Consider the following 10410-nt stretch of genomic DNA (forward strand, 5'->3'; position numbering starts at 1 on the left):
AACTGTGTAACAGCCCCGACAATCAAATTTTTCTGCAGCACCTGTGGAAGAGCCGGTCACTCTAGTATTTGCCTTTATAGCCACTCCAGGCGCTGCTCCACACACCACTGATCACCTCCAGGCACTTACCCATTGTCTCTCGAGATAAAGAGGCCAAAGAAGACGACAGTATCATAAAGGTATGCTTGTTCATTTTTTTTGCCATTGTACATGACTTTACATCAATCTGTTATATTTCATCTGCCATTCTACCTATTTACAGATTTTGTCTAATTTCCCATGCGCTGCTGACATTGGGGTAAATCCACATTACTGCTAATAATTTCTACAGCTAGCGTGTTTTTGTAAACCTTTGCTTTCTATCTGATGAAAACTTCTGATTAACCTTAAAATAAAATGAGCTGGTTTTTAAAAAATCTTTGGCTGCAGCCACAGCAATAATCGATTAACATGATCACAAAGAGAACAAATGACAAAGGGACAGATTTTGTTGCACAGGACACGTAACAGCGTCTGATGTTAAGTAGACATGCCGCTGCTCAAAACATTTTTGCCCAATAAGGTGCTGAAAGTTTGAGCTGATAATGTTGCAACAAGGGAAACGGGACTTCTGGGACCTGAGTAAACATGACAACCAACAGGGTATCTCCTGAACCAATCCAATTAAAGGACTGAGAAATAACGGGAAGGATTGAGAAGATGTACATTAGAGTTGGCGAGTTCAATGTCACATCAGGTACAGAAAGAGAAATAAAGAGTTTGAATTAGATAAATTAGGGAAAAGCAAGGGTCATGCATACAAATTACATAATTATAGAACTAAGTTAGCTGTCAGGCAGCTCATGCAATAGGTTCTAATTCACTAGAAATGATCACAATAGAGCCAAACATATTCCTGGAGGATTTTGACATTGCTGCATACGAAAGGTAAGTGGGAAGTTAGATATCTAGCTCATGGTCGCCATTGTCTCCTTGAACTTATTTTTCATCACCTTCAGGCATCAGAGGGAAATTTCTTGGAATCATAGAAATTTATAGCACAGGAGCCCGAATTCAGCCCATCATGCTTGTGCTGGCTCTTTGTAAGAGCTATCCAATTAGTGCCACTCCCCTGCTCTTTCCCCATAACCCTGAAAATATTTCATTTTCAAGTATGTATCCAATTCCCTTGTGAAAGGTTCTACTGAATAGGCTTCCACCATCCTTTCACGTAGTGCATTCCAGTTCATATCAACTCACGGAGTAAAAATATTCTCATCTCCCTTCTGATTCTTTCGTCAATTATCTTAAATCTCGGTCCTCTGTTTAGTGACCCTCCTCCCAGTGGAAGTAGTTTCTACCTTTCTACTCTATCAAAACCTTTCATAATTGTGAACGTCTCTATTAAATTTCCCCTTAAACTTCTCTGCTCTAAGGAGAACAATCTCAACTTCTCTAGTCTCTCCACATAACTGAAGTCCCTCATCCCAGGCACCATTCTCATAAATCTCCTCGGCACTCTCTCCAAGGCCTTGATATCATTCCGAAAGTGTGGTGTCCAGAAGTGGACGCTACTCCAGCTAAGGCCTAATCCGTGATTGAAAGGTTTAGCATAGCTTCCTTTCTTTTATGCACTATACCTTTATTTATAAAGCCTAGGATCTTGCATGCTTTGTTTTAAGAAAGAAACAACCTTACAACTTGCCCTGCCACCTTCATAGGACTCGTGTATGTGAACACCAAGGTCTTTGATCCTGCATCCCCTTTAAAATTCTACCATTTTCTTTATATTACCACTCACGTTTCCTTCCAAAATTCTTGGGATTCTTTTTGCCCAGAATTAGCCTAGAGTTTTATTTTAAATTTGCTCTTATTATATTTATTACATATTACATGGCTGCTGGTTGAGTCAAGAAAATTGAAGCTCAGGTTGCTTATTTGCAACCTAACTGAATGGGTCAGTCTCAATTGACACGCTTCTATTTGTCTGTCCGTCATTTTGGTATGTTTGTAAGGTTGTTTCAGATCAGTTCATGTTCTGCCAGTACTGCCCCCACTCCTGGAAACAATTTCTTCTGTGTAAGGCTCTCATGTTTTAATTTCACATAACCTTTAGCACAATATATTAAAAAAAACTCGGACTTTAAAATAACATACACAAGTATGTCACTAAATGCATGGTTATTATAGAATGATTCTAAGTGTATAAATATGATTACTGTGGTGGAGAAAGACGCGGTTACTGCAGTATATTTTTAAAGGCGGGCTAGCATTTACAACCTAAGCACTCCCTATGAAGACTCATCTGAGCATACACAGCAGGATATGGAGGATGAACAGAGACGGGTGGGCGCATAATTTCGCACCACCAGCCGGCATGCCAGTTTGTCAACCTGTCATTTTCCCGGAGGTGGGATTTGGGGGGGGGGGAGGGGGGGGGGGGGAGAAACGGAAGGGCTACCCACCCAAAGCAGTGGGTAGCCAATTGACATGCATTAAACACCTATTATCAGAGGCTGACTGGAATTTCCAGTCAGCCTGTGGGCCCCTCACAGTGCAGGATGGCCTCCCAGCGGCAGACCAGGGGCCAGTGCTCCAGGCAGACTTTGAGGCCCATCACCCCACCACCTAACTTGCTACATCTGTGGTCACAGGCCCACATGTGGAGGGGATCCCTCTTCACAATGGTGGCCCGGCTGCTGTGGCCATTTCTTATTTTAGATTTTTTTTTAAAAGTTGCTGCGAGGCCGCCTCAAGATCACCCTCTCTCCCCCTTACCTGTAATGGCAGGCTGCAGCTCCTTCCTTGCTGGAGGGCCTCCTATTGCCCCTCCAGCTTTGAGAACCTACCCACCATCCACTAACTGGCCAATACAGGGACGAAATAAAAAAGTCACTGCCAGTTGACTGCTCCCTACACAGTGCGGGGTCGGGATTCTCATTTGACCCCAAAGTTGAGGTCCTGATCTAAAACATAAAATCTCATTCATGGTTTCTCTCATGCACCAACACTTCAGATAGTTCTGTTGATGACACTAATGGGTATTTTAAATGTTTATATAGTCCTATCCAGTTACTTTGAAACTGTTTATGTCAACACTTAGCTTATTTTAACAAAAATTGAAGTCCCAGTCCTATCTCTATACATTAATACCAAATAATTACCATTTATGTTGAGGCACACTTAATGCCCCAAACCTTTTACGTTTCCAACAGTATTAAAGGCCTTCTTTCATTACCAATTGTGTTGACAGGCTCTTATCTTCACTTTGTGGTGAAAATAAAAAGGGAGGAGGAGAAACTCAGAGAGTCATAGTGCATGCATTATTGTTGCTTTGTCTTTTGGGATTGTAGTCTTGTTGCCTTCAGTTGTCATCTGCCTAATAATCCCAGGATTCTGGGATACAGTGAGAGAGAGGGTAAAGAGAGATATCATCCATGAATCCCAAGTAGAAAAGTGCCTCTTCTCTTAAGAACCATGTTTGTGGCAAGAACGTTGAGGGGAAAAAATAAAACACTGAAAAGAACAGGCTTGGTGAGACAAACAGAAATCTGCCAACTTTGTCTCATATATGCCAACAATGGTGACAAAATTAGTGGGATCCCTGAGATGTCAACATAAGTGGGTAGGACTGTACTACAGAAAATGAAATTTAGCACAATATTACCCCTTGGACGTCCACTGTAATCCACAACTCATTTCTTAAACAATTAGAGGCCAACTTCAGCCAGTACTTGTTTTGAAAGTGAACCAGTTTTACAATCAGCACCCAGGAACTATGACTAGGTAAAACCTTCCTTTTTCCTGGCATCTGTTCATTGACAGCAGTTAAAAAGGCACAAGTGGAGCATATGCACTTTGGGAAATATAGTTCTGTTAGCATCCGAAAAACCTGTTCAAGATTTTTCAAGGGAATTGAAAAGTTCAATTGTTAATAAGCTGCCTTCTCACACTTGCAGTCTGGGTTCAAATCCAGCCCAGAATATTGGCCTAAGAGAACTCGAGTTTGTGCAGTCTGAGCCCATCCCAGCGTAATACAGACTGCACAAAACTGTCTATTAGATCAGTATTAAGAGTCAAAACTGACTCACAGAGAAAGTAAATATGACTTATTTGGCAATACTGAATCCATATTATTACAGTACAGGCCACTCTAAGATTCATTATTAGACAGAGTAAAGAGGTTAATTGCACATCTAACTTCTATCGTACCTCACATAGGAGTACTAAATCCTACTGTAAAAACGACCTTGTTAGGACACAATCAAACAATTGGTTCAATGAATAAAGTAGCATCCATTTGATGCTAGAAAATCAAACCCAAGGAAATGAAACTTCAGTGTTTAGTCCTCGATTGGCAGAAACAACTTTCTTCAATCAATTTGAAGCGGAATTTTTGCGTAGCTCCCACTTCGAAAACTGACAGTGAGGCAGTTAATGCTACCAATGGTAAAGTGTTTTTAATAAGCTAAATAGTGGCAAATTAAGCAAATACAAAGCTAAAATAAGACACTGCAAAGGAGGGCAACTAAAGACATTAAAATATTTTACTTAAAATATGTTTTTTGCATTACAATGTTAATACTACCTGTATTTGTTTAACCTTGTTACTCTAATGCTAAGGTGTAAGTGTCACAGTGCCAGAAGACAAATAAAAAATGGCTACTAAGGAAGACTGCAAATTTGCTGAATGTGTAAACTGTCTCAAGGTTAAGCTATCACACATCTAATAAAATAAATTTGTATTAGTTCCAAGTGAGTCTGTCCCTTTAAGCAGTGTCCGGCCACGAGCAAAAACGTTCCAACTTTCAGAATATAATTTTTTTCAGCACTCTAAACAAAGTTTTATGCAGTACACACGTATGGATAAGATGAAATGTATTTCTGCAGACGTATTAGGTGGTGTCCTGGCAAAGATTCCCACTGAACTTGAGCTGTAATAGTCAAGGCAGGAGGTTAAATGCACGTTTTACTGAGAAAGGACGTATTCAATCGTTGCACTCAAGTGGTAGGTATGCATCAAAGTTATTTAGCAGTCCAAAAAAGGGACTGCCCACTCCAATATTTGAAAGTCAAAATTTACAATTTGGAACGTTCAAATGAAAATAAATATTCATCACTGACAAATGGAGCAGAAAGGAATAATATAAATGAAAAATAACCGCCTAAAATGAGTGCAGTTCCCCTTCAAAAACAATTGAGCTAATACGTTTGCTGAATTTGACTACAGCATCACTGGAGTTACAGCCTGTTATTAAATGATGCAATCTACATAGCATATATCATGAAAGCCTAAAACAACCATTCCTTGCCCCCAGTTCGTTGTCCGTCCCCCTCCGTCACATACAAATACTCACAAATCTTCCTATCTCCCGCAACTAGAGAGAAAATAAACTATTGATGTTCCCGAGACTGCCTACATATGTAGCGGGAGACTTCCGCAGACGCTGCTTGAGAAGCCACACCTAGAAGGGATCTGGCAAGAGGCTGAAAGTTCGTGGCTGCATGCAGCTGAGTGACAGCAGCCAGGACCGCGGCTGAAAGGCGCTCCGCTGGTACTCACCGTCAGCTCGACTCCGGGCATCAATATGCACGGTCTGGCCAGCGGAGGGGTCAGACGTTTCCTGTTAAAACTTGAGCCGAGCCATTGCTGAAAGTTGGAGTGGATCCGGGTCCCTGGGCTGTGTCAGTGATGTAATGTTTGCAGCTGGCTTCGAAACGCAAACTTCAAACTGAGCAAAACAAAAGAAGCGATTAAAGTAACACCAAAGCGAACTTCCTCAGCCGGCAGCTTTTGCAGGGGTGCGGTTATATTATATTTCTCTTTCGCAATGTTTTGGGGAGCAGCGGGTGTATGGGCGCGAGCCTGTCTCCACCACAGGAATGCTGGCCACGAGGACAAGTCTGCTTCAGCTTGTGAAGAGCAGCCGGCAATGAAAACTCAGGATGGACAAACACTCACAACAATATTCCCCAGTCCACACAACCTGCCAACATCTCAGAGCTCCCGCAGTATTTGGCTTTACCTAACATTAGTGACAACGACTGTCTGTGTGTACACATCTAACATGAGGAAGCTTCACATTTGCATTACTTCCTGTCAATGTTTTCCATTATAAATTCCTATATCCCCATTTATTGTGGTAACTGATTTTGCAAAACTAGCCCTGATGGAAGTACTTTCACTTCCAGTGGAGCTACGCAGCGCCGCTACTGACTGGATAGTGTCATTACAATGTGACAGGTTTACATTCTAAATGTGGACCTCGGAATTTATAACGAAAATTAAAATAATGAGAAAATACATGATTTAAAATGGGAGTGAATGGGGGTACCGCAGGGATCGATGCTAGGACCCCAGCTATTCACAATATACATTAATGATTTAGATGAGGGAACTAAATGTAATTTCTCCAAATTTGCAGATGACACAAAACTGGGTGGGAGGGTGAGTTGTGAGGAGGATGCAGAGAGGCTTCAGGGTGATTTGGACATGTTAAGTGAGTGTGCAAATGCATGGCAGATGCAGTATATTGTCGATAAATGTGAGGTTATCCACTTTGGTAGCAAAAACAAGATGGCAGATTATTATCCGAACGGCTATAAACTGGAGAGGGGAATATGCAGCGAGACCTGGGTGTTCACGTACACCAGTCGCTGAAGGTAAGCATGCAGGTGCAACAGGCGGTAAAAAAGGAAAATGGTATGTTGGCCTTCATAGCGAGAGGATTCGAGTACAGGAGCAGGGATGTCTTGCTGCAATTATACAGGGCCTTGGTGAGACCACACCTGGAATATTGTGTGCAGTTTTGGTCTCCTTATCTGAGGAAGGATGTTCTTCCTATAGAGAGAGTGCAGCGAAGGTTTACCAGACTGATTCCTGGGATGGCGGGACTGACGTTTGAGGAGAGAGTGAGTCGGTTAGGATTATATTTGCAGGAGTTGAGAAGAGTGAGGGGGGATCTCATAGAAACCTATAAAATTCCAACAGGACTTGACAGGGTAGGTACAGGAAGGATATTCCCGATGGTGGGGAAGTCCAGAATCATGGCTCATAGTCTGAGGATACGAGGTAAACCTTTCAGGACTGAGCTGAGGAGAAATTTCTTCACCCAGAGAGTTGTGAGCCTGTGGAACTCACTACCACAGAAAGCAGTTGAGGCCAAAACATTGTATGTTTTCAAGAAGGAGTTAGATATAGCTTTTGGGTCTAAAGGGATCAAAGGGTATGGGGCGAAAGCGGGAACAGGTTACTCAGTTGGATGATCAGCCATGATCATAATGAATGGCGGAGCAGGCTTGAAGGGTCGAATGGCCTACTCCTGCTCCTATTTTCTATGTTTCTTCAGGCAGTCCTTGAAACGTTTGCATGGGGCCCCTCTGTTCCTTTTATCCGTGGTCAGCTCTCCATACAACACAATCTTGGGCAGACGACTGTCGTCCATCCAGGCAACATGACCCGCCCAATGCAGTTGACCTTGCAGGAGGATAGCCTCAATGCTGCTGATGTTGGCTGTTTCCAGGACTTCTATGTTTGAGATGCGGTCCTGCCAGTGGACCTTGAGGATGCTGCGGAGGCAATGCTGATGGAAGCGCTCTAGAAGGCTTACATGACGGCGGTATAGACCCATGACCCGGCACCATACAGAACGGTGGTGAGGACTATGGCTTTATACACTTTGAGTTTGGTCTGTGCTCTGAGGCTGTGGTTGCTCCACACACGTTTGTAGAATCTTCTGAATGTACTGTTTGCTTTTGAGAACCTATTGTCCACTTCCTTGTCTATGGTGGCATCAAATGAGATGATGCTCCCCAAATAAGTAAATTGCTTGACGGCATTCAGCTTGGTTCCCTCGATGACAATGCTTGGGGTGCAGGCTGATGCAGGACTTCAGTTTTCTTTAAACTGAATTTTAGTCCGAAGAGTTGTGCCACCTTGGAAAAATGTGTTGTTATATGTTGCGGGTCTGACTGACTGTGGGCCAGGAGAGCACAGTCATCGATTAAAAGAAATTCACAGATGGGTTCTTCTTGTGTCTTTGTGTGAGCCTGAAGATGCCTGAGGTTGAAAAGGCCTCCCTCAGTCTGGAAGTGTATGTAAACTCCCTACTTAAGGTCTTCCGTTGCCTGCTGCAGCATCATGCTGAAAAAGATGGTGAACAGGGTCGGGGACAGCACACATCCCTGCTTCACGCCATTGGAGATTCGGAAGGGACTTGAAAGGTCATTCTTTTGCTTCACTTGTCCGTACTGATTTTCATGAAACTGCATCACCATGGCCAGGAACCTGAGTGGGCATCCAAGTTTTTCAAGTAATGATGAATTTATACAAAACACAAGTTAGACAACAGTTAGAATACTGCAAGGAGTCCTGGGTGCCCCAATATAGGAAGGACGTTCAAGCTATAATGAATGTACAGCATAGATTCACTAGGTTGTCCAAGGGATGGGAAACTAGTTATGGGCACAGACTTGAGATGCTAGGAGTATTTTCACAGAAGAAGAGGAGGTTAAGAAGAGATTTAGTAGAATTTTTAAAAATTATTAAGTGTTGTTCAGGTGAATTGAAAAAACCTATTTTTTCTAGTTGACTAGGCAATTACAAAGGGTACTCAATTCAAAATTGTCACAGAGCCATACAATCATGATGGGCTAAAAAGCCTCCTTCTGTGTTCTAAATTTATGTGGTTCTATCCCCTGCCCTCTAGCTCTGCTTCACTTAAAGATTACATTTGTTATTGACTCGTACAATGTGTAAGCCTATAGAAAACTGACATGTGTGCGTCTTTGTTCTTCAGATTTACACCTATACTTATATATTTTATTTCAAAATTTGTGCTTATTTCTGGTCAGCCCGCCTATCCAAAATCTCAGACAACCTGCAAAATGGTGGTGATGGGGCTGGCACAGGTTAAAATTGATCTGTAGCACCAGGTACCAAAAATTGTTGCTGGGTCAATTAGAGAAAAGAAAAGTGACAACTAGTCAAGGGCAAAGAAATGTAGCAATATGTCCTCTAACTTTAAAATAATTGATTTTAAAGCCTGGCAGATAACTAAATTGTATCCAATTTGAAAAAACAAAGAAAATGTTATAATTTTTAAAAAAGAAGATTGAAAATAGGCAAAGAAAAATTACCAATTTCTAAAGAAATGAATAGGGATTCACAGGAAAGAATTGAAACAATTGAAAAAAAATTGAAACAGCTCAATGGACAATAAAAGAAAATAGGCCAGAAATAGAACTCTTTCCACCTATTTTCTGCACACACAATGGGCACAACAAGGGTCAGTTTCAGAGAGCAACACTGCACACCCAAAGTACACCTGAAAGGTGACCCAGTATTGGGAAGGACCATTTTTCAGGTTTCCCTTGCAGCTGCCTAAAACAGGCATTAAGCCTTTTACATTTGTAAACTAGGGGCCTAACAGCAGCTTTAGGGCCACTGGTCGAAATTGGATACCAATGAGCTGTGCAGGAACAGGCCCTTCTCTGCTCAGGGTTCTTCACTTGCTGCCATGACCCAACAAAAGGCATGTTTTGCAGTTTTTAAAAATCAAAATCATTCTTGTGGAGCAAGGAGGAGAAGAGTGCTCCTCCAACTCCACAGTGGGAATCACTTTTGTTGGTAAATGGACCAGATTTGCAAATGCCATATAGCTGATCTACCAATATAGAGTTAATTAGCCCACTTACCAGTTCCGATTTTAAAGGGAGGGCTGGTATGGTGCATGTGAACCCCAAATTGGGCAGCATGTCCATAAAGTCCAGGGATATTGAAGCTTAGCTGATATTGACAGTCGACCTCACTTCCACCAATTTTCCAGCAGTTCCACCTGAACCCAGCCAGATCCACTACCTGGCCGGTGGTTGGGAGCAGGAATTTGTTGCTAGGAAGCTTCAGCTTGGAACTTGTGAGAATAGTATTCAGCAATCATAAGAAATAGGAGCAGGGATACGCCATATGGCCCCTTGAGCCTGCTCCTCCATTCAATACGATCAAGGCTGATCTTCTGCCTCAACTCCACTTTTCCCCTGCTCCCCATATCCCTTGATTCCTTGAGAGACCAAAAATCTGTCCACCTCAACCTTAAATACACTCAACGATGGAGTATCCAAAACCCAAGAAAATTCCAAAGATTCACAACCCTCTGAATGAAGAAATTTCTCCTCATCTCAGTCCTAAATGATTAACCCCCTTATCCTGAGACTGTGCCCCTGTGTCTTCGATTCCCCAGCAGGGGAAACAACCTCTCAGTGTCTACCCTGTCAACCCCCTTCAGAATCTTGTATGTAGCCCGCTTGATTGGCACCCCATCCACAAACATTCACTCCCTCCACCACCGACGCACAGTGACAGCAGTGTGTACCATCTACAAGACGCACTGCAGCAACGCACCAAGGCTCCTTAGACAGCACCTTCCAAACCCG

General features: G+C 42.5%; 1 protein-coding gene across 2 annotated transcripts in view; it reads right to left on the bottom strand.

The window, feature by feature from the left end:
* The window catches only part of LOC137372074 (WAS/WASL-interacting protein family member 1-like), a 127360-nt gene extending 121365 nt beyond the window's left edge, over positions 1 to 5995 (bottom strand). The window contains exon 1 of one of the 2 annotated variants that reach the window (XM_068035446.1): positions 5543 to 5995. The gene's annotated coding sequence lies outside the window, so the exon portion shown is untranslated. Of the gene's footprint in view, positions 1 to 5336; positions 5443 to 5542 lie in introns of those variants that run through there. The other variant, XM_068035447.1, reaches the window with a different exon arrangement.
* Between the last annotated feature and the right edge of the window lie 4415 nt (positions 5996 to 10410).

Source organism: Heterodontus francisci, chromosome 7, assembly GCF_036365525.1.
Source record: "Heterodontus francisci isolate sHetFra1 chromosome 7, sHetFra1.hap1, whole genome shotgun sequence".
NCBI classification, from domain to species: domain Eukaryota; kingdom Metazoa; phylum Chordata; class Chondrichthyes; order Heterodontiformes; family Heterodontidae; genus Heterodontus; species Heterodontus francisci.